At 46.7% G+C, this 22,584-nt stretch overlaps 1 protein-coding gene across 1 annotated transcript in view; it reads right to left on the reverse strand.

The window, feature by feature from the left end:
• HABP4 (hyaluronan binding protein 4) overlaps nt 1-7,531 on the reverse strand; it is a gene marked incomplete at its 3' end in the record, with an annotated part of 81,867 nt that extends 74,336 nt beyond the window's left edge. The window contains exon 1 of the mRNA XM_082244903.1: nt 7,457-7,531. The remainder of the gene's footprint in view (nt 1-7,456) is intronic.
• Nucleotides 7,532-22,584: the final 15,053 nt, after the last annotated feature.

Consider the following 22,584-nt stretch of genomic DNA (forward strand, 5'->3'; position numbering starts at 1 on the left):
CAAAAGCTGAAGCATGCTTGCCAGGATCTTCCCTGCGCGCTCTGCAAAGGGAGCCCCCCCCCTCCACTGGGACCCCCCTGCACTATACTCACACTGCAAACAGTAGGGCATGCACCTAGGGGTCTCCCACACTGGGACCCCTCCAGACTACCAGGGAAGGACACTAACACAGGACCCTTACAGAGTGGGCGGGGGGAGGGGGGGGAAGACCCCAGGGGTCTCCGCTGCATTCTCTGCCCCGAGACCCCCACCAGACTCCAGGTCCAGACAGGAGACAAATTGAGTGGGGGGGAGCCCAGCTCACTGAGGATTTAAGGATAGGAGGAAGGACCGTCCCTGGAGGTTACCTGCGTTGACCCCCCAAAAAAAATGCCAAAAGGGGAGGGGGGGGGCTGTACTTACCCTTCCATGGTACAGGTAACGCTCCAGACAGAACCCTCAACACTGAAGCAGGGTAGCTGTTGGTCAAGGGATTGCTGGGACTCAGACCCAAGCCCGGTCGTATGCATCCCTGCGTAACTCACGGGCCAGTCTTTGTCACAACTGACCTAGAGCATAGCTGCTGTCTGCACAAGCTTGCTGGCTGAGCGGGGGACCAATGGATCTAGAATATCCAGCCCATCGCCCAGCCGTTGATTTTAGATATCCAGAGAGGAAGGAAAAAAAAAAAAAAAAAAAAAAAATTGCTAGGACCAGAGATCCCAGCTGGGAGACTAGGGCCTAGACAGATTACCTAGAGCAGGGGGGGGGGGGGGGCGGGTTATATACCAAGCCGAGGATAGCCCATGAGCATAGCCAGGTGCTTTTTGTTCTGCCTAATCCTACTCCTGGAGGAGGCAATATAACCAGGGCTGAGTCGGAGGAAATTTTGGGTACCTGGAGTCGGCAAACAATGCACCGACAAGTTTTAAAATGTCCCAATTCACAAAAGGTTATGATTAATGACTTAGTGTAAGGAAACTTATAATGGAGGCCAAATGTAAAAAGGAACTACAGAAGGTTCTGAAAGGACGTTTTGTCTTCCTTAAATGGATGCATGCACACATCACAGTCAATTATTTTGCTATTAATGTTAGATTTGTGGATGAACAAAATAACACGGACCCTCGGATTAAAGGACACTAAGGCACATCACACCAGTGATTACCTTCAGAAGTTAGTGGAGGGTGTTCTAGAAAATTTTTAAATTACAAAAAGGAACAGATTTTATGTGTTGTGACAGATAACGCTTCTAACATGTTGAGCACAATTGAGAAGATGAACGCAGATGAAGAAGGTAACAGATATTCGAGTTAGAGGAAGACAGCTCTGCAAATATTGGAGAAAGTTTAGAAACTGAAGAGAATGCTGACATTTTTTTTTTTTTTTGACAACTTTGTTGAAGCAGCATTGAAGCTTGCTACTATTCATCATATGCGATATGCTGTTCATACACTGCAACTTGCCATAAGAGATTGAATAATAGATCGCCATGCAGCTACACCAATTGGCAAATTACAGCAAGTAACTGTTGCAGCCAGATGCAATTTTGAAAAGTGCAGGAAAAGGGGCCATTTTGGATCAAACAACTCGCTGGGGAAGCACTTATTTAATGGTGAAGCGTTTGCTTGAACTTAAAGACTTCATAGAAGAAATGGACAAGGAAAAATTTTCATTAACTGAAAGCCAGTGGACACAAGCAAAAGAGCTGGAGAAACTTCTCTCTCACCCCTTCACTGTCACGAAGAGGTTGCAATGTGGCGATCTAACCCCGGGTAAATTCCTCTTGGAATGGAAAAGCCTGTTATATCGCCCATGGTGGGTTTAATAGCTGAGGGCATTGCATCTTCTATGATGAAGAGTCTTTTGCTGGAAAATGAAATCTTGTTAGCGGCTATTTATGTCGACCCAATGAGCCGACTTTTGTTGAACAGTGAACAGACTGCTACTGGGAAAAAGGCCCTCTGATGTAGCAGTTCGCATGAAGGGATTACGACCTGAAATACCTCCACAGGATGAAGTTTTTAACCACTTTACCACCGGAGGATTTTGCTGTCTTACGTCCAGGCCACTTTTTGCGATTCGGCGCTGTGCGACTGACAATTGCGCGGTCGTGCAACGCCGTACCCAAACGAAATTTATGTTCTTTTTTTTTTACCACAAATAGAGCTTTCTTTTGGTGGTATTTGATCACCTGTGCGATTTTTACTTTTTGCGCTATAAACAAAAAAGTGTAAAAAGTGTGTAATTTTTGAAAAAACAACATTAACAATTTTTTTTATATGAAATTCCTCCCAAAAAATATGTAAAAATCAAATTTTTTTTTAAATTTTTGGCCAATTTGTTTTCTGCTACCTACGTTTGGTAAAAAAAAAAAAAAAAAAAAAAAGCGTATTTTGATTGGTTTGCGCAAAAGTTATTGCGTTTACTAAGGGAAAGATTTGTCATTTTTGGTGTTTTTTTTTTTTTTTTAACGAGTAATGGCGGCAATTTTTTTGCGGGACTGCGACATTGCGGCGGACAGATCGGACCCTTGACTGACATTTGACACTTTTGGGGGTACCAGTGACATTACTGCAGTAACAGTGCATATATATATGCACTGTTACTGTAAAAATGACACTGGCAGGGAAGGGGTTAATTTTATTGGAGAGGGAGGGGTTAATGTATGCCTGGTGCTTACTAACGTGTGGGGGGGGGGGGGTGACTGAGTGAGCCAGGGACAGATCGGATGTTCAGCTATGCTGAACACTCCGATCTGTCACTCCCTGTCACTTAGGAGATCCGCCCGCTCTGTTTACACAGGCGGGCGGATCTCCAAACTAGATTCCCCAACGATCGGGGAAGAGCAGCGGCGATCGCCGCCGCTCCTCCCCTGGCCCAACTCCCGCTGTGAATGAACGAGCGCCGCCTACAGGAGGAGGAGTCCAGCGACGTAGGTCTACGTCGCTGGACGATAACGAGCCACTGTGCCGCAGTAGCAGCACAGTGGCCAGAGCTAAAGTGGTTAAGCAATAGTGCCAACTCAGGATCATCTTCTTCAAATGAAGAATTAGGACTTTTGATTCCTTCTTAGACAAATGGAAGTTGCTAAAGGAAAGCGACGTTGCATAAGCGTTACAGAACCAGTAAATGTCCAAATAAAAAGTCCAACAGGAGTTTTATATAGCACTAAAAGAAGTTGAAAAGTATAATCGCTCATCAAAACTTACTGTTGAAGAAGCCATCCTTGTTTATCCAGAGATAGTTAGTGATGTGGCCAGAATAGTTATTGCGATGCCACCCACCCAAGTCAGTGTCGAAAGATTAAATACAGGGGAGTCAGAGTCGGAAGTACAAAAAAACTGAGTCGTCTGAACATCTACCGACTCCACCCCCCTGAATATAACCCAGTAGTTCCAATTCATGGAGCACAGTGTCCATCGACGAACAAAGAAAATTGCACTTTCTGTACTAATGACACTGGCAGGGAAGGGTTAACACTAGGGGTGATCAAAGGGTTAAGCGTGTCCCTAGGGGGTACTTCTCACTAGATGAACCTAGAGATCCGTGTTGCTGAATAGCAGAACACAGGATCCCTGTGTTCATCTGTGACAGAACAGCAGTCTGCCTTGGTTACATAGGCAGACCCCCGTTCTGTCTATGGGGAGCGATCTTGGGTTAGCCGGGGGACCTGCTGATTGGGTCCCCCTGTGGACATTTAGCACGTGCGCCCCCACTGGCTACTACACGAAACGACGTACAGGTACTCGCATAATAGAGCCAACCTGCCGCAGTAAAAGTGCAGCAGCTGGTTGGCAAGTGGTTAAGTTACATTCTGCACAGCTCAGTGAGGAGAGCTCTGGGAGCCGATTGGAGGGAAGAGACCACACTGGAACAGAGCTAAGGCCGTCTATCTGCTAAAAGTCCCTCCCAGTAACCCAATTTTCTCTTGGGTGTCAGGGAAATTTGTCAGATGTGGCTTGCTGATAGAGGAACAAAGCAGCAGACTGTATTGGTCTCTATTAAGAGCACTAAGTATCATTTCTGAGGGATATGCCTTTTTCAAATTTCATGTCTGAGGTTTACAGATACTTTAATTGCCATAAGTCATTCACATAAATCATATCTTGCAATTTTTGGCAAAGTGTCACTTGGCTTGAATCCCAACAACACTACCTGCCTGGAGTTTGCATGCTCTCCATGTACCTGCATGTGTTTGCTCTGGTTTCCTCCTACTCTCCAAAGACATGCTAGTAGAGATGTTGAACATAAAATTTTCCATTCGCGAACGCGAATTTCCGCAAATGTTTGCGAACGGGCGAACAGCCATAGACTTCCAATAGGCAGGCAAATTTTAAAACCCACAGGGACTCTTTCTGGCCACAATAGTGATGATAAAGTTGTTTCGAGGGGACCAAAACCTGGACTGTGGCATGCCGGAGGGGGATCCATGGCAAAACTCCTATGGAAAATTACGTAGTTGACGCAGAGTCGGGTTTTAATCCATAAAGGGCATAAATCACCTAACATTCCTAAATTGTTTGGAATAACGTGCTTTAAAACATCCAGTGTGTGTATACGATCAGGTATGATGTATCAAATCATGTAGTGTAAGGGTTACGCCCGCTTCACAGTGACAGACAAAACTCCCCGTTTAACGCACCGCAAACAATCCATTTGCACAACTGCAAACTCTCCATTTGCACAAGGTTGGATACCAAGCTAGCCATGTCCCGTTCCTGGATACCAAGCTAGCCATGTCCCGTTCCTGGTCCTCACTGACATCATTGAAGGTCTCTTCCTCCACCCAGCCACGTACAACACCAAGGGTCCCCGGAAGGTGACAACAAGCCCCCTGGGATGCCTGTTGTGGTTGGTCTTCCACCTCCTCAAAGCCACCTTCCTCCTCTTCTTCAGACTCCTCTCTCTGCGTTGCCCCAGGTCCAGCAATCAATGACAAGGCTGCTTCTAGTGGTGACGGTGACCACAACTCTTCCTCTTCATGCTCATCTACGGCCTGATCCAGTACTCTTCGCAGGGCACGCTCCAGAAAATACGCATATGGGATGAGGTCGATGATGTTGCCTTGGATTTGACTGACCAGGTTTGTCACCTCCGCAAAAGGACACATGAGCCTACAGCCATTGTGCATGAGCATTCAGTAACGCGGCCAAAAAAGACCCAGTTCCGCAGAGGCTGTCCTTTTTTTAATTAAAAAAAAAAAATCTGTTCTTACCAGTTTAATCTCTGTTTTGTCCCCTATCAGAGGCTGGTGTATGGAATAGATTTTAGGAACCCGGAAGATGGAAAAAAAGATGGTTGGTCTGTCCCCTTACTTCCAATTTGGGGCACTGGGCGTGCAATGTACTGTGCCACCCTATACGAGTGGTGTGCGTACAGTCTGTGGCCTCACACACGGCAAGGCAGGCAACATATATACATATACACATAGAGAGAAAAAAAAAAAAAGCAGAGTCATGTACCAGCCCTAAAAAGGGCTTTTTGGGGTGCTGCCAGGACGCTGTCCTTACAGCAGATGGGTCTTTGAGGACTGGAGTGGACACAGAACACTGGCCTAGCTATTAATTCAGCAGCACTCTCCCTGCTCTAACACTGCAGCTTCAGAATGAATCCAAGATGGATGCTGTCCTTGCTTTTTTATAGGAGGTAGGAGGGAGGGTATGCTGATTGGCTGGAATGTGTCTGCTGACTGAGGTACAGGGTCAAAGTTTGCTCAATGATGACGTATAGGGGGCGGACCGAACATCGCATATGTTTGCCCGCCGTGGCGAACAAGCGATGTTCGCCGGCGAATAGTTCAGGACATCTCTACATGCTAGCAGGTTAATAGGATCCTGTGCAAATTGGCCCTAACAGATGCATGTATTAATGAGAGTTAGGGACCTTAGATTGCAAGCTCCTTGAGGGCAGTGACTGATGTGAATGTATAATACATATGTAAAGCACTGCTTAAATTGACAACGCTATACAAGTACCTGAAATAAATACTTATAGTAAACTAAGTAAACTAAGCTGAGACTTAGTGAATGTTAACAAGCACACTATATCCCACACCTATAGGGGGGGGGGACATGGAGGATATGTGACTAAAGATGCAGGCTATAGCGATAAAAAAAAAAAAAAAAAAAAAAAAAAAAGAAATGGAAAGTGTAGAAATGAAAATGAGCATGCTCAGTAGAGGACACCAGCTAGTCTACACAATTTCAGTTTGTAATCGAGATGCAAAGAAGATGGGAGGGACAGCTGAGGCAGGATTAACCATGTATATTTCACTCTATACAAAGAATGCTTTAGCAGCTTTTGGAGAATGCACACCTTTGGTATATAGCCTGCAAAGAGTTTTTCATAATCTGGGTTAATGACCAATTTGCAGAAGTTCTCACTCCCGGTTTTGACTTTGGGACAGAAAGTGAAGGTAAATCTCCCCAATGGGACACAGATGGCAACAAAAACTGTCCCTTAATCTATCCAAAATGAAAAGGCTTTGTCTAGAGTTCCACTTAGAATTGTAGCCCAACACTTACTATGCCTAAAGTGCAAGTACAGGCAAAACCTAACACTAAACCTCAATCTATCTAACCCTGTAAAGAAAAAAAAAAAAAATATGCTGTACTTACCTATTCTGCAGCCAATCTGGTCAGGTCTCCAGCGGTGGAAGGTCTGCAGGAGAGGACAGACAAGGGCTGTGAAATGCCTGGGAAGTGACGTCACCCATAGAGTTACTATGGGGCTTCAGTTGTCGGCTGCCTCTCCCGCACACTGAAGCCGCTGTTGACCAGTGGGACCGGATCAGCTGCAAAATAGGTAAGATAGCGATTTTTGCTTTACACGGTTAAACAGATTAGGGCTAGAATGAGGCAGAGAGCAGGTTTAGCGTGCATTAGCTTTTGCCTGGACTTTAAAAACATTCCCTCCTGTTACCTACACGGTTTTACAAATGGCCATACATCAGAAGGGTCATTATATATATATATATATATATAAAAAAAAAAATCATACACCATAGGGGTAGCAGTTGGAGCATTGTAGCCAGCTACAGTCACATCTGCTTTAGTTTTGAACTGTTGGGGGTTTACATTAGTCCTGGGGCAAGTCATAAAATTGGGGGGGGGGGGGGGGTTGGTAGATGTGGGGAGATATTGGGCTGCTGACATACAAAGATAAAAAACTATCCTACAAGCAGAACACAGCACATGGTTACATTTCATTCCTCCGATAGTCATTGGGGAACCGATCAAACCCCCCCCCCCCATCAAAACACAAATAGCATCAACAAAACCCTACAGATGAGGGATCACTACCCGGTTGCTATAGGTTACCACATGTCAGCCCTCCACAATGGACACACACATACAGATGGGAAAACAATCATTGCAATGGAGACACATATCGATGAAGTCCTACAAATAAAGCAGGCTTGTATTGAACCCCCGTGCCCCATACTTCACACAACTCCACACGCTGCATTACGTACACTGTCTAAGCCTCCAGCACTGAGCTCATCTCCAACCTGAACGTTTACCATCCCGCTAACTGCCCCTTACCAAGCTTCTTCCTGCTGTCAATCAACAGGACGCTCCGCCCCCACTGGCTACCCATCAGCGATGCCCCGCCTCGCTACAATCCACAGCCAGCCAATAATATTGCACGGTAGCTCCGAACAATGGTGATTGTCCAATAAGCACACTTGCCGGCCTAGGTGTGACCTAAAGATCTTGTCAGGAAGTAAAAGCTGCCACGCCTCCAGCGTGTCCAGTCGTCCAATAGGCGTTCAGATGTTGGTCTTTTTAATAATTAATCAGGCGGTTAGGTGGTGCTTGTTTGGCAGTGCACGTGGTTATTGAATTGTGCTTGTTACAGCTGGTGAGCTCAGCTAGGGGGAAATGCAGTGATGTGTAGTACTAAGCATACCTTATGACCACACAGCTTATACTGGATTCAAATACTTTGTATTATGCAAATGCTGTCACTAGTTAGAAACAACTAATAGTCATTTATATCCCTAAGGGCTCTTTCACACGGGCGCTCCGTATGTCCGTATTTCATCCCATTTTTTTGCAGATGAATAACGGACATAATGCATGTCAATGGGATTGCGGATGTCAGCGGATGACCATCCGCTGACATCCGATTTTCGTCCTTTCAGTTCTGTTCCATTTTTTGGAACGGAAGAGAACCCTATTTTTCTTCCGTGTAAAAAATGGAACGGATGCAAAATCGGATGTCAGCGGTGTCATCCGCTGACATCCGCAATGCCCATAGACTTACATTATGTCCGTATATCATCCGCAAACAGATGGGATGATATACGGACATACGGACCGGATGACACAAGTGTCATCCGTGTCCGTGAAAGAAAAAAAAAAGTGCCACAGCGGAATAAAAATCGGAGCGGCCATGTGAAAGAGCCCTAAGGCCCCTTTCACACAGGGAGTCCATTAGGTGGATTCCGTTTTTCTCAGCGGGGGGATCAATCCACTGATCCCCCACTGAGAAGGCGGATGGCAGCTGTGTCTCCTCGCTGTGTGCGGAGATGGAGCTGTCAGGTCCCACTGTTCTCTATGGGGGAATCGGATGGGAACGGACCGCCTGTCCGTTCTCATCCGATCCGCTGGACGGATGGAAAATAGGGTTTCCATCCGTCCAGATTTGACGGATTGGCTCGGATGTCAGCGGATATGTCAACCTCAGCATTTTGTAGCTTGAAGCTCGAGAATGCTGAAGGAAAAAAAAAATAAATGATTCTCTATGGAGATGGTTCACATCTCTACTCCAAGTCGCCTGAAGCGCAAAAAAGTTCTGGAGCTTTTTTTGTAGCTCGAATGGGGCAGATTTGAGCGTTTTGGCGCGTTTTTTTGTCCATATAAATATATGCATCGAGTTTTCTACTATGTTGTACATTATATTTAAGACAATTTTGTGTGTATCCTGCTCACTCCATGTTATATGATTTTTTATATCAATATTGCTGTTGAAATCTTGCCATGCCATATTTTGTACTCCATCCGTTGGGCAATGCATGTTTTTGCTTACATGTTTTTACTCATTAAAAGCTACTTTTATGCATCAGCGACTCATGCATCCACTTCATTTAAAGTCCCATCTGGGCCATTTTTCTCTCCCTATAAATATATGGAAACGCATAATTTGCACGTTTTTCTGCTCAAATGAAAAAATGAAAATAAAATAGTAATATATGATTAAATAAATGTAAAATAAATACAGAAATAAATTAAATAGAATAAATAAATAATATATAATAATACATAAACAACAATTAACCCCTAACCTTAAAAAAATTATAAATAAATTATATTTTTTATTATTAATAACAATAAAAAAATAATAAAACATAAGCCAACCCCCCAAAAAAAATTTCTATAATAATCATTTATTTATTTTGTGTTAGGGTGTTTTGCTATTAATTATCATTATATTTAGGTTTAGAGGATTAAATGAGGGGTTCATTATTTATTTGTTTATTATTACTTAGTGCTCATTTATTGAATGTATTTATTAATAATTATTTATGATTATTTTTATTTATTTGTGTATTTATTTATTCATTTATTATTATTATTATTAGTAGTAGTAGTAGTAGCAGTGGCGGCCCTTGCATAGGGGGCACCAGGGCGCCGCCCCCCTACCCCTAAAAAAAAGAAAAAAAAATGACAAAGCGAACAAATAAAGTTTTACAAAAAAAAATTGGGTTCGCCGGCCTCTGTAATGGAAGTGGTGGCTGGGGGGGGGTTACGTCCCAGAAGAGGCGCCGATCGGCAGCCTTCTGGGGGCGTAACCCGAGCGCAAGTCTTTGCGATTGGACACCCCCACTTTCTGATATCCTGGCTGTGATTGGTCCAGTCTCCAGCCTGGACCAATCATCATCCAGGACATCCGATCCCTGACGTCACAATGGGGGCGGTGCCGGTGCGTGAGTCAGTCACTCACCGTCACCGCCGCTCGGAGGACGAGGGAGAAGCCGCTCACCTTCCCGCCGCCGCAGAGAGGACGGACTGGATTGAGGAGGGAAGAACCCGCCGCTGCCGCCAGGTAAGTGCATTAAATTGAAGGGAGCACGCACGCTGGTCTCTGCATTGATTGGGGGACAATGCTGTCGGCACTCTGCATTTATTGGGGTACAATGCTGTGGGCACTCTGCATTTATTGGGGTACAATGCTGTGGGCACTCTGCAATCATTGGGGTACAATGCTGTGGGCACTCTTCATTTATTGGGGTACAATGCTGTGAGCACTCTGCATTTATTGGGGTACAATGCTGTGGGCACTCTGCATTTATTGGGGTACAATGCTGTGGCACTCTGCAATCATTGGGGTACAATGCTGTGGGCACTCTGCATTTATTGGGGTACAATGCTGTGGCACTCTGCATTTATTGGGGTACAATGCTGTGGGCACTCTGCATTTATTGGGGTACAATGCTGTGGAACTCTGCAATCATTGGGGTACAATGCTGTGGGCACTCTGCAATCATTGGGGTACAATGCTGTGGGCACTCTGCATTTATTGGGGTACAATGCTGTGGCACTCTGCATTTATTGGGGTACAATGCTGTGGGCACTCTGCATTTATTGGGGTAAAATGCTGTGGCACTCTGCAATCATTGGGGTACAATGCTGTGGGCACTCTGCATTTATTGGGGTACAATGCTGTGGGCACTCTGCATTTATTGGGGTACAATGCTGTGGCACTCTGCATTTATTGGGGTACAATGCTGTGGGCACTCTGCATTTATTGGGGTACAATGCTGTGGGCACTCTGCAATCATTGGGGTACAATGCTGTGGCACTCTGCAATCATTGGGGTACAATGCTGTGGCACTCTGCAATCATTGGGGTACAATGCTGTGGGCACTCTGCAATCATTGGGGTACAATTCTGTGGCACTCTGCAATCATTGGGGTACAATGCTGTGGGCACTCTGCAATCATTGGGGTACAATTCTGTGGCACTCTGCAATCATTGGGGTACAATGCTGTGGGCACTCTGCAATCATTGGGGTACAATGCTGTGGGCACTCTGCATTTATTGGGGTACAATGCTGTGTCACTCTGCAATCATTGGGGTACAATTCTGTGGCACTCTGCAATCCTTGGGGTACAATGCTGTGGGCACTCTGCAATCATTGGGGTACAATGCTGTGGCACTCTGCAATCATTGGGGTACAATTCTGTGGCACTCTGCAATCATTGGGGTACAATGCTGTGGGCACTCTGCAATCATTGGGGTACAATGCTGTGGGCACTCTGCAATCATTGGGGTACAATTCTGTGGCACTCTGCAATCATTGGGGTACAATTCTGTGGCACTCTGCAATCATTGGGGTACAATGCTGTGGGCACTCTGCAATCATTGGGGGACAATGCTGTGGGCACTCTGCAATCATTGGGGACAATGCTGTGGCGCTCTGCAGTGATTGGGGACAATGCTGTGGCGCTCTGCATTGAAAGGGGCATGCACGCTGAACTCTGCATTGTGGGGGCACAACACAGTGTTCATTGCATTGAAGGGGGCACAGCACAGTGTTCATTGCATTGAAGGGGGCACAGCACAGTGTTCATTGCATTGAAGGGGGCACAGCACAGTGTTCATTTCATTGAAGGGGGCACAGCACAGTGTTTATTGCATTGAAGGGGGCACAGCACAGTGTTTATTGCATTGAAGGGGGCACAGCACAGTGTTTATTGCATTGAAGGGGGCACAGCACAGTGTTCATTGCATTGAAGGGGGCACAGCACAGTGTTTATTGCATTGAAGGGGGCACAGCACAGTGTTTATTGCATTGAAGGGGGCACAGCACAGTGTTCATTGCATTGAAGGGGGCACAGCACAGTGTTCATTGCATTGAAGGGGGCACAGCACAGTGTTTATTGCATTGAAAGGGGCACAGTACAGTGTTTATTGCATTGAAGGGGGCACAGCACAGTGTTTATTGCATTGAAGGGGGCACAGCACAGTGTTTATTGCATTGAAGGGGGCACAGCACAGTGTTCATTGCATTGAAGGGGGCACAGCACAGTGTTCATTGCATTGAAGGGGGCACAGCACAGTGTTCGTTGCATTGAAGGGGGCACAGCACAGTGTTTATTGCATTGAAGGGGGCACAGCACAGTGTTTATTGCATTGAAGGGGGCACAGCAGTGTTCATTGCATTGAAGGGGGCACAGCACAGTGTTTATTGCATTGAAGGGGGCACAGCACAGTGTTCATTGCATTGAAAGGGGCACAGCACAGTGTTCATTGCATTGAAGGGGGCACAGCACAGTGTTCATTGCATTGAAGGGGGCACAGCACAGTGTTTATTGCATTGAAGGGGGCACAGCACAGTGTTTATTGCATTGAAGGGGGCACAGCACAGTGTTCATTGCATTGAAGGGGGCACAGCTTCAAAGTCACGCAATTTTTTTACTGCGTTTTTTGGCGCAAAGCAATACCTATTACATTTTTCTTTTGCGCCCCCCCAAAAATTTTGAGCACCAGCCGCCACTGAGTAGTAGTAGTAGTAGTAGTAGTAGTAGTAGTAGTGGGCCTCCATGGAATAGTCGGACCTTCGGGGCTCCCTCGGTTCTCCTGGCCATCCGGGATACTAGGCCTACCCCCTCCAAGTCTTTTCCTCTACCCATAGCAGGTTCTACCTCTGGGGGGGGGGGGGGGAATTGCAGCCACGTCGGCTTTTTTTTTTCGGGGTGGCCTTGTCCTGGTGGGGCCCCTTCCTAGGGCCCCTCTGGGGGTCCGGGAGACCGAATGGCGCGCCGTGGGGGCTGCCATTTTGCTGTAGATTTGTGCTTTTTATTCTCCCATTGAATTCCATGGGCAGCCATTTTTTATTACTTCCCCATAGGAATGCATGGGGCCGCCATTTTCTTGTAGTCCACAATGCTGGACAGGCGAACGGCATGTAACTTAAGAAATCTATCTATGACAGGCTGGCTTACAATTTCCTGTGAAGGAACATTTTACTTTTGCTTTCATAAGAACGTGCTGGCAGTCTCCTGAGGGGTCTGGTAACATTTTTTGGGGTCCCCTGTAGGTTTTACTCAACCACTCTGCTAAGGCTTGTATTGGATTGGGATTAGGTATAGCGGCGGGATCGCGATATAGCGACTTTTCAAGTGACACTGCATTTTTTTCATGTCAGTGTAACATGGAGTCCCAGGGTACTATTTCATCTACAGACCCCCTAGGAGTGGCTGCGGAACCTTCTTTCTGCGCTTACGGCAGTCTTGGAAAGCCTTGTGTCTAAGGTAGTTTTTGTATGTAAAAGTGTTGCTAGCCGCAAACGCCCTCTGCCTTCGCCTCCCTCGGTAGTTTCCTCAGATTCTGAGGCAGACTTGGCCGCCGCAGACGCACCCCACCATGAGAGGTTGGTGTCGTCGCATTCTGATGGTGAAGAGGACCTATCCTTGTCCACCACCAGGCACATTGGAGGAAGAACTTATAGTTTCAGTGCAGAAAACATTCAAATTGGCAGATGATTCTACAGCCTCGAGTTCGCAGTTGTCTTTTGGCTCCCGCAAATCCTGAAAATTGGGCAAGGTGTTCACTTGTCCAGAACTTTTTGACGATATTGTCAATGAACAATGGCGGCACATCAAGCACATGTTAGTGGTGCCTAAGCACTTTAAAAGCTGTTATCCTTTTGCAGATGCAGTTTCCACTAGGTGGATCGTGCCACCTAAGGTGGATCACCCCGTTTCCAGGCTGAATAAGTCTACTGTGGTTCCGGTGGAAGAATCCCTGGCCTTTGCGGATCCTGTGGATAGGCGAGTGGAGTCTCTATCTAGCCATCTGCACATGCATGCAGGTTCCATTTTAAAACCAATATTTGTGAATGTCATGGTGTCACAGACGGTTACTGAATGGGTGAAGTTACTAAGAGGTAACTTGGAAGCTAAACAGCTCCCCCCAGCGGTGCTGGAACTAATGGACCAGATGGCTCAAGCCCTGGTGTTCATGTGTGATGCGTCTCTGGATGCGGCTCCCCTAGTGGCCAGAGTGTTGGCAGTAGGGATTGGGATTAGAAGCATGGTGAGGTTGAAAAGCTGGTCTGCGGACAAGGCTTCCAAAAAGGCCTTGACAGATCTTACCTATTTGGGGTAGAGGTTGTCTGGATCCTCTCTGGATGTGTTAATCAAAGGCCTTACGGGGGAGGGGGGAGAGAGTACTCTTCTTCAAGATGCCACGTCGTAGACAGGGGCCTTTCTTCACTGCTCATAAGCGGCTTTTTCATATCTCCGGGTCACAGGAAGAAGGGAAGCCGTTTAGGTCTTCTGGGAGTTCCAAAAAGCCATGGTCAGGTAAATCAAAGACAAACCCTTGTCTGCATAAAGGGGTTCCCTCACCCGCCTCTGGGGTGGGGGGACATCTTTAGTTCTTTCCGGAACTTTGGACTTCCTTGATCCAGGACAAATGGGTTCAGGATCTGATCCGATCAGGGTACAAGATCAAATTCTGGTCTCGTCCGTCAGACAGATTCTTCCCGTCCAACCTGCGCCTATCTCCAGACCCGTTAAGGGATCTACGGGGGGCGGTACAAGATCTGCTGTCGCAAGGGGTAATTGTACCAGTTCCCCCTTTCAAGGGTTTTATTCAAACCTGTTTACTGTGCCCAGAAAAGAGAGAAAAGTGCATCCAATTCTGGATCTCAAGGCTCTGAACCGTTTTGTGCGGGTACAGAGGTTTTGCATGGAATCCATTCGAACGGTAGCGGCGTTACTACACCAGGGAGACTTTTTGGCCTCCATAGATATCAGGGATGCATATCTACACATCCCTATCTTTGCTGGTCACCAGCAGGTTCTACGCTTTGCTGTAGCAAAAGAACATTTTCAATTTGTGTTGTTACCCTTTGGTCTCGCCTCCGCTCCCAGGGTGTTTACCAAAGTACTGGCCCCAGTGTTGGCATTGTTGTGCCAACAGGGGATTGCGGTACTGGGATATCTGGTTGATCTCCTATTGACAGCAGACTGTCATTCAGCCATTGTTTTTGGCAAACAATCTGTCCTCTCTGCAAGCTTGCATGCGGGCCTTGGGTCTGATGGTATCAACCTTTGAGGCGGTTCCGTTTGCTCAGTTCCATACCAGACCTTTGCAAAGAGAGATTCTGGTCAAATGGAACAAGGATCCAAAGTCTTTAGACAATTTGATTTGGTTGAGCCACAACACAAGATCTGCTCTGTTATGCTGGCTTCACTCTCCAGCACTATGCCAGGGCAAGTCCTTCCTCCCATTGTTTTGGATAGTGGTAACCACAGACACCAGCCTGTCAGGCTGGGGCGGGGTGCTGGGGAAGTTCTGCGATCAGGGAACTTGGTCAGTAGAAGAGCCTAAACTACCGATAAATATTTTAGAGCTCAGAGCAATAAAGCTTTGTCTGAGCCACTGGACGACTCGTATCCAAGATTGTCAGTTTTGGATCCAATCGGACAATGCCATGGCTGTGGCTTACATCAATCACCAGGGGGACACCAAGAGTGTCTTGACGGCCAGGGAGGTGGCCGAAAATTTGGCCTGGGCGGAACAGTTTGTCCCAGCCCGCTCTGATGTGCACATCCCAGGTGCAGAGAACTGGCAAGCAGACTACCTGAGTTGTCAGGTGTTGGATCACAGGAAGTGGTCCCTACACCCAGAGGTGTTTCATCTCCTGTGTGTCCGGGGGGAAACCCGAGGTCAATCTGTTTGCTTCTTGCCTCAACAAGAAGGTGCAGAGGTTCATAGCTAGATCTCGAGATCCTCTGGCCGACGCCACAGATGCACCGGTGGCTCCTTGGGGTCGGTTTTGGCTGATTTATGCCTTTCCCCCGCTGAAACTTCTGCTGAGGCTTCTACGCAGAATAGAGGTGGAAGGGATTCCGGTCATTCTGGTGGCTCCAGACTGGCCTTGCCGGTCTTGGTACCCAGTAAGGTTGGTCGCCGATGCTTCTTGGAGACTCCCTATTAGGAAAGATCTACAGTCTCTAGGTCCAATATTCCATCCTTCTTTACAGTCACTGGTTTTAACGGCATGGCTGTTGAAAGCCAGGTGTTGAGGGATAGAGGTCTTTCTGACTCTGTGATTCCTACACTCCTGAAGGCTAGGAAGTCGACACCCAGGTAAATATATCATCGTAAGTGGAAATCGTACATTTTATGGTGAAGGTGCACCCTTGCTTGTTTTCGGTTGCTAGGGTTTTGGCCTTTCTGCAGAAAGGGGTTAAACAGCGGTTGGCTTTGGGCACTATCAAAGGCCAAGTATCAGCTTTGGCGATATATTTTCAACGTCTGTTAGCTACGCATGCCTTGATTTGTACCTTCATTCAGGGAGTGCGCCATATGGCTCCCCTGAAATGGTCCCTGCTACCTCTGTGGGATCTAAATCAATCTTTTCTTCCTAAAGTGGTTTCTGATTTTCATTTGAATGAAGACATTGTGCTGCCTTCACTCTGTCCCAAGCCCAAGCATCCTAGGGAAATCGCCTTGAATTCTTTAGATGTGGTTCGAGCGATCAGGGTTTACCTGGCGGTTACTGAGTTTTTCAGAAAGTCAGATGCTCTTTTTGTCCTCACTGAGGGACCTCGTAAGGGATTGGCTGCATCTGCTGTGACCATTTCCAGGTGGATCAGGCAGACGGTTGTTCAGGCTTATTTGCTGAAGGGTCAGATTCCTCCTTTCCCAGTTGGGCTTTTTGCGATCAAGCGTCAGTGATGCAAGTTTGCAAAGCGGCAACTTGGTCATCTGTGCATACGTTCACACAATTCTACAAAGTTGATGTGTTGGCATCTTCAGATGCTTCTTTTGGCTATAAGGGTTTGCAGGTTGCTGTATATAGAGAATCTTTTTTGTTCTCTTTGAGGGTGTATGTTTTTGCTAGGTGAGCTCCAGTTGTCCCTGGTTGAGCTCCATATTACCTGGTTGGCTACGTTTAGCCTTTTGGGAGTTATGTTCTTCTTTGGGTTGTCTTCCCACCCCTCATAAAAATACTGCTTTGGGACATACCAATGGTCTAAGAAGATATGGAGCTGCGTCTGTCGATGAACAATAGAGAAAACTGGATGTTTATACTTACCGTAAAATCATTTTCTCTGAGGTTCATTGACAGACGCAGCACCTGCCCCTTTGCTTCTGAGTGAATGGGGTTTTTTGTCTTCTAAACACTGCTTGCAACAAAACTGGCTGCTGTAGCAGAGTGTGTGGGGTTATGCCTGCAGGGACAGCCCCCATAGGCATGGTAAAGCTTTTCCTACCTAGTGCCTATTCCTGATTGGAGCAGCATAACCCAATGGTCTAAGAAGATATGGAGCTGCGTCTGTCGATGAACTTCAGAGAAAAGGATTTTATGTGTAGCAGTATTTCCAGGCCTGAGGTGGGTCTGCCATTGTTACCAGTTACCTCTCCAGCCCATGTGAGCTCCGACCCTGGGTGTGAGGACTGATACATTGACAACTCCGGCATCTTTGTTTGGTTGTTTTATTGTATTTTTAGGGGATGGGAGAAGGGAATGAGTGGGATACTCCTTTGGCTCGACTATGTACAATTCTGGGACTTTATAGCAAAAATGCCCATTAGCGCTGTCTTGACACCATGCCAACGCTAGCCGACACTAGCCAACACTTACTGGCGCTTTGAACACACTGTAACTCTGAAAGCTGTGCTGGAACTCCGACTTAAGTCCAAAAGCTCCAGGACTGTAGAACATTGAACGTCTAACACAGCTTGCACTGCAAAGTCACTGACTACTCCCTCCAGCCTTGCACTGGCTTAAGGGAGCTTGCTGTGGATTCCTGTATGGCTGCAACTCCTAACTGATGCACTACACACTGTGCACTTAAACAATGTAGGCTATGTGGGACTTTAGGTGAGACACCAGCAGGTATCTCAGTCCCAAATATTTTATGAAATTAGGGATGGAGGCACTGTGCTTTACAGGCCAATGCCTCATATAAAGTCCCAATCTGTGTTTTACACTGCATCCGCCAAGGGGTTGGAGGTGTATGCTTCTCAGCTGGTTGTTTTCAGTTTGTACCATCGCAATAACATTACTATAAGGCTACATGTACACGGGACGTTTTCAAAAGTCCTTTGAACGTTGGAATTTTACAGCTATGTAAAGGACGTTTAAAATGTCCGTTGTGTCGCGTTTGCAGCTGCGTTTAGCGGCATTTAGCGGGCGTTTGCGCTCAGATCCATTTTTAGAGGTCAAAAAATCATTCCCCTTTAAACAGTAAAAACGCAAGCGCTAAACGCGGGTGACTGCGTTCCGTCGCGTTTTGCGTTTGAAACGTCGGTAAACACACGTTCTGAACATCCTGAACGCAAATAATTGCTTTCCAAAAAAAGACACTGAACTCAACTGCCTCTAAATGACGGTAAACGACTCAGTGTACATGGACAGATAAGATAACAGTCATAGATGGGGGTGGGTTGGGGGAGGTTTGGACTGCTCTCTCCCACCTGCCTCCTATCCATCCATGAGCAGCCATGTGCTCCCATTGTGGAGACACTCAAATTAAAAGTGTTAGGACTGCAGGTAAAACAGGGTGCCGTGTAGTGGCCCTGCAGCTTACACATGCATTTGAAAATGCGTGTCAACTAAACCCCTGTTCTTTATTTATATCATGAGACAGGTCTACATGGTTGGTGGCAGAATGGAGGGTGAGTACATCAGACTGGGGGCTGGCTGGCTTCCATGCACCTATTTTAATGCTTTTCAACTTTTGTTTTCTCTTACACACTGTGCACTGACTCTTCAGGGCCGAACAACAGGTGACCCCTTTATCACTTCAGGGTCCTCAACCTGGGTACTCCCTCTATCACTTCAGGGTCCTCAACCTGGACACCCTCTCTATCACTTCAGGGTCCTCTGACCAAGTACCCCCTTTATAGCTAGATGATACTTGGATCCTAGAACCTTCTCCAGAGTGGTCCCCACTGACACTAGGCAGACCCCCAGGGGCAATCCTCAGTACTCACGACCTGTGTAGGCTTTCCTGGGACTGGACCGCTCTCGCTCTCCGCTGGTTCTCGGCACCCTGGATCCCCTTCAGTTCAACTCGGCACTCTCTGGAATCTCAGGCAGCACCCGAGACATCCGCTTCCTCTGACAGGAGGAGAGACAGCCGTCCTCTCCCTCCTGGGACTCTGCTTCCCGCCAAAGACCACGAGTCACGCACGCCCCTCAGACTTATACCCACTCCCAGAATCCTTTGCAGCAGAATCTGCATTCTGGGGTAGTTACAAGCCTGAATGTGCCTGATTGGATTTCCTCCACTGCCCTATGAGAAGCTTCTCACAGAGCCAGTGGGGAGACTCCCCTCTCAGCAGACACACCTGGAAGCCATGACACTCTAACCAAAAAGCAATCATGGCCCTGCTGTTAGGCAGTCAAGGCCACTATGCATTTACCTAGCACCTACCTGTAGGGTGCTACATATGGTAAGTACAAAAATCCAGTTATAACCCTAACCCCAACTCCTAACCCTAATCTAACCTTAACTCTAACCCCTTACCCTAACGAAAAAAGACAAATGAAAGCTAATGGAAAAGTTACAAAAGCTGAAGTGCCTAGCAACAAATGATGTAACAGATGATAGTTTTCTCTATTGACTAATAAAAAAACGGCAAAGCTCAAAAACACTGTATAAAAAACACACAGGTTGCACATAAAAACGCGCCAAAATTTTGCATAACAACGCGCGAAAAAACACTCAAAGGCGCTATGCTCAGGTGTAAATGTAGCCTAGAGGTTTTTTTATTTTTTGATTTGGATAGAGTGATTATTAGTTAGAACCATTGTCCACTTTTTTTTTTTATTTTGTCTGTGTCCAGTCACATTTTTGTCCTGATCACCAGATCATTAATTTGAGTTACTACCAGAACAGTTATCCCTTCCACTTGAGCAGCCCTGAAGTATAACAGAGATCTATACTGTACAGAGTGATGCCACTGACTAATGGCCCATACACATGATCAGAAGATTGGTACGAAAAATACCGGTTTCAAAGCAATCGTGCCATAATCTGATCATTAGTACAGAGCGTTCGAGACCCGATCAAGTCAATTCATACAAAATTATCCTATGGGACAAGCACAAACATTTTTCTCGTACGATACCAGATTGTACTATTTTCATTTATTCAGTACAGTTGTCAGTTGAAAATGCATTATGAACACACTACAACACATTTCATCACTTCCAAATTTTTATTCTGTCGTATGAGAATTTTCGGAACTTTAGTAACCTCTTCATTTTCGATAGGCAAATAGCAAGCAAAAAAAAAAATGGACGATCGTTTGTCCAATAATCTTATTGTGTGTACCAGGCTTAAAGTGGTTGTAAGCCCACTTTGTTGACATTTACCTATAGGTAAGTCTATATTAAGGCTCACCTATAGGTGCTATAAATATCTCCTAAACATGCACTGTTTAGGAGATATTTACAGTACAATGCAGCCGATGACGTCACCGGTGCATGCGCTCTGAAGGAACGGCCACCCGTGCCGTTCCTTCAGAGCCCAGTGCCGTGAACGGCAGCTCCTGCATGCATGCGCGGGAGTGATGTAATCGCGCCTCTGGCCAATCAGATGGCCCAAGGATGCGATCCAGTAAGCAGGACGGCCGAACATTTCGGCCGTCCTGTCGGCACTGCGCGGGGGCTTCCTTTTTAGGTAAGTACTTCATACTGCATACTAGCTCATTATGCCTTTGTCTTTAGAGGTTTTTTTTTCACATTTTTTTTTCAGCCAGTTTACTTCCTCTTTAAACCCTTCAGCCCTTGACGGTTTACCCACCCCCCCCCCCCCCCCTCATGGCCAGGCCATTTTTTGTGCTACTGTACTGCCTTACTTTGACAACTGCGCGATACTGTACCCAAATAAAATTGATGTCCTTTTTTTCCCACAAACAAGCTTTCTTTTGGTGGTATTTGCAGTGCCATCTTAAAGCGGAGTTCCGGGCAGAGAAACGATTTTTTCCTGAACATACCCCCGGGACAGTCAGGGCTAGCACATTCCACAATGGCTAGCCTCTGATCTGTCCCGGTTCGCACTTACCTTTTAGAAGAAATACTTACTTAGAAATTTTCTTCCACAGCGTTTCCATCTCGGTTGTGGGCAGCTGAAGCCGGCGCGGTCCTCTTCTCTGTCTTCTTCCGCGTCTTCGTGTCCCAGAATGCACTGCACTGGCCCCTCTTGTCACTTCCGGTGCGGCGCCGCATTCCTAAACAGCTTCTGGGCATGCCCAGAAGCTGTTTAGCAGGGGAATGCGGCGTCGCCCGGAAATGACGAGCGGGGCCGGTGCGGCGCATTGATTCCTGGGAGCTATGACGCTTAGCTCCCAGGAATCATCGCGAGGCAGGAAGTGACGGGGTGAGCCTCGGCGCTGGAGGAGGAAGCTGTCATAGGTGAGTATTTACGATCTTCAATAAAAAGGTGAGTAAACAAAAAAAAAAAATAACTATCCAATTCCTTTTCAGGTGAGGCATACCTAGCGGAGGGGCACAAAAAAAAAATCTTTTTTGTGCCCGGAACTCCGCTTTAAGAGCCTTATAGGCCCCCGGGCAATGCAGTGCACTGGGGCCCCGAGAGAGAGAGAATAGGATGGTGCACAAAGAGTATATATAGGGCAGGAAAAGGATGGCACAGACAGTCGATGGAGAGAGAGTGAGAAAAAAGAAATCAAGCAGCTGCAGCAGTCTGCTTACCTTCCACAACGGCTGCACAGCACATGAAGGGAGGAGTTGGGTGGAGCCCATCTTCTAGGCGCGGAGAGAGGAGGACGAGCCGATGAGGAGGATCCTCCTCTGCTCCTCTGCTGTGCATGATGGGTCCTCTCAGAACGTCACTGGTTGCTAGATGCCAATCGGCTGGCCTTCCTAGCAACCAGTGTGCAGGGAGACTCAGAGCCACCGGCGGACAGCGAGGGGGGGGGGCCCGACGGACAACGGGGGGGGGAGCCCTAGACCACCAGGTAAACTAATCTGGAGACTGGCCTGGGGGGACAGTGTAATTGCCACCCTGTGTGTGGGGCCCCCGGGCAACCGCCGGGCGTGCCCAATGGAAAAGACGGCCCTGGGTATTTGATCATCTCTGCGGTTTTAATTTTTCGCACTATAAACAAAATAAAATTTGAAAAAAAAAACAATATAAATATATATATATATATGGTCAGGTCCATTAATATTGGGACATCAACACAATTCTAATCTTTTTGACTCTGTACACCACCACAATGGATTTGAAATGAAACCAACAAGATGTGCTTTAACTGCAGACTTTCAGCTTTAATTTGAGGGTATTTACATCCAAATCAGGTGAACGGTGTAGGAATTACAACAGTTTGTATATGTGCCTCCCACTTTTTAAGGGACCAAAAGTAATGGGAAAGATTAACAATCAGAAATCAAACTTTCACTTTTTAATACTTGGTTGCAAATCTTTTACAGTCAATTGCAGCCTGAAGTCTGGAACGCATAGACATCACCAGACACTGGGTTTCATCCCTGGTGATGCTCTGCCTGGCCTCTACTGCAACTGTCTTCAGTTCCTGCTTGTTCTTGGGGCCTTTTCCCTTCAGTTTTGTCTTCAGCAAGTGAAATGCATGCTCAATCAGA

The sequence above is a fragment of the Pelophylax lessonae genome, assembly GCF_965119305.1.
Source record: "Pelophylax lessonae genome assembly, chromosome: 1".
Lineage (NCBI taxonomy): Eukaryota > Metazoa > Chordata > Amphibia > Anura > Ranidae > Pelophylax > Pelophylax lessonae.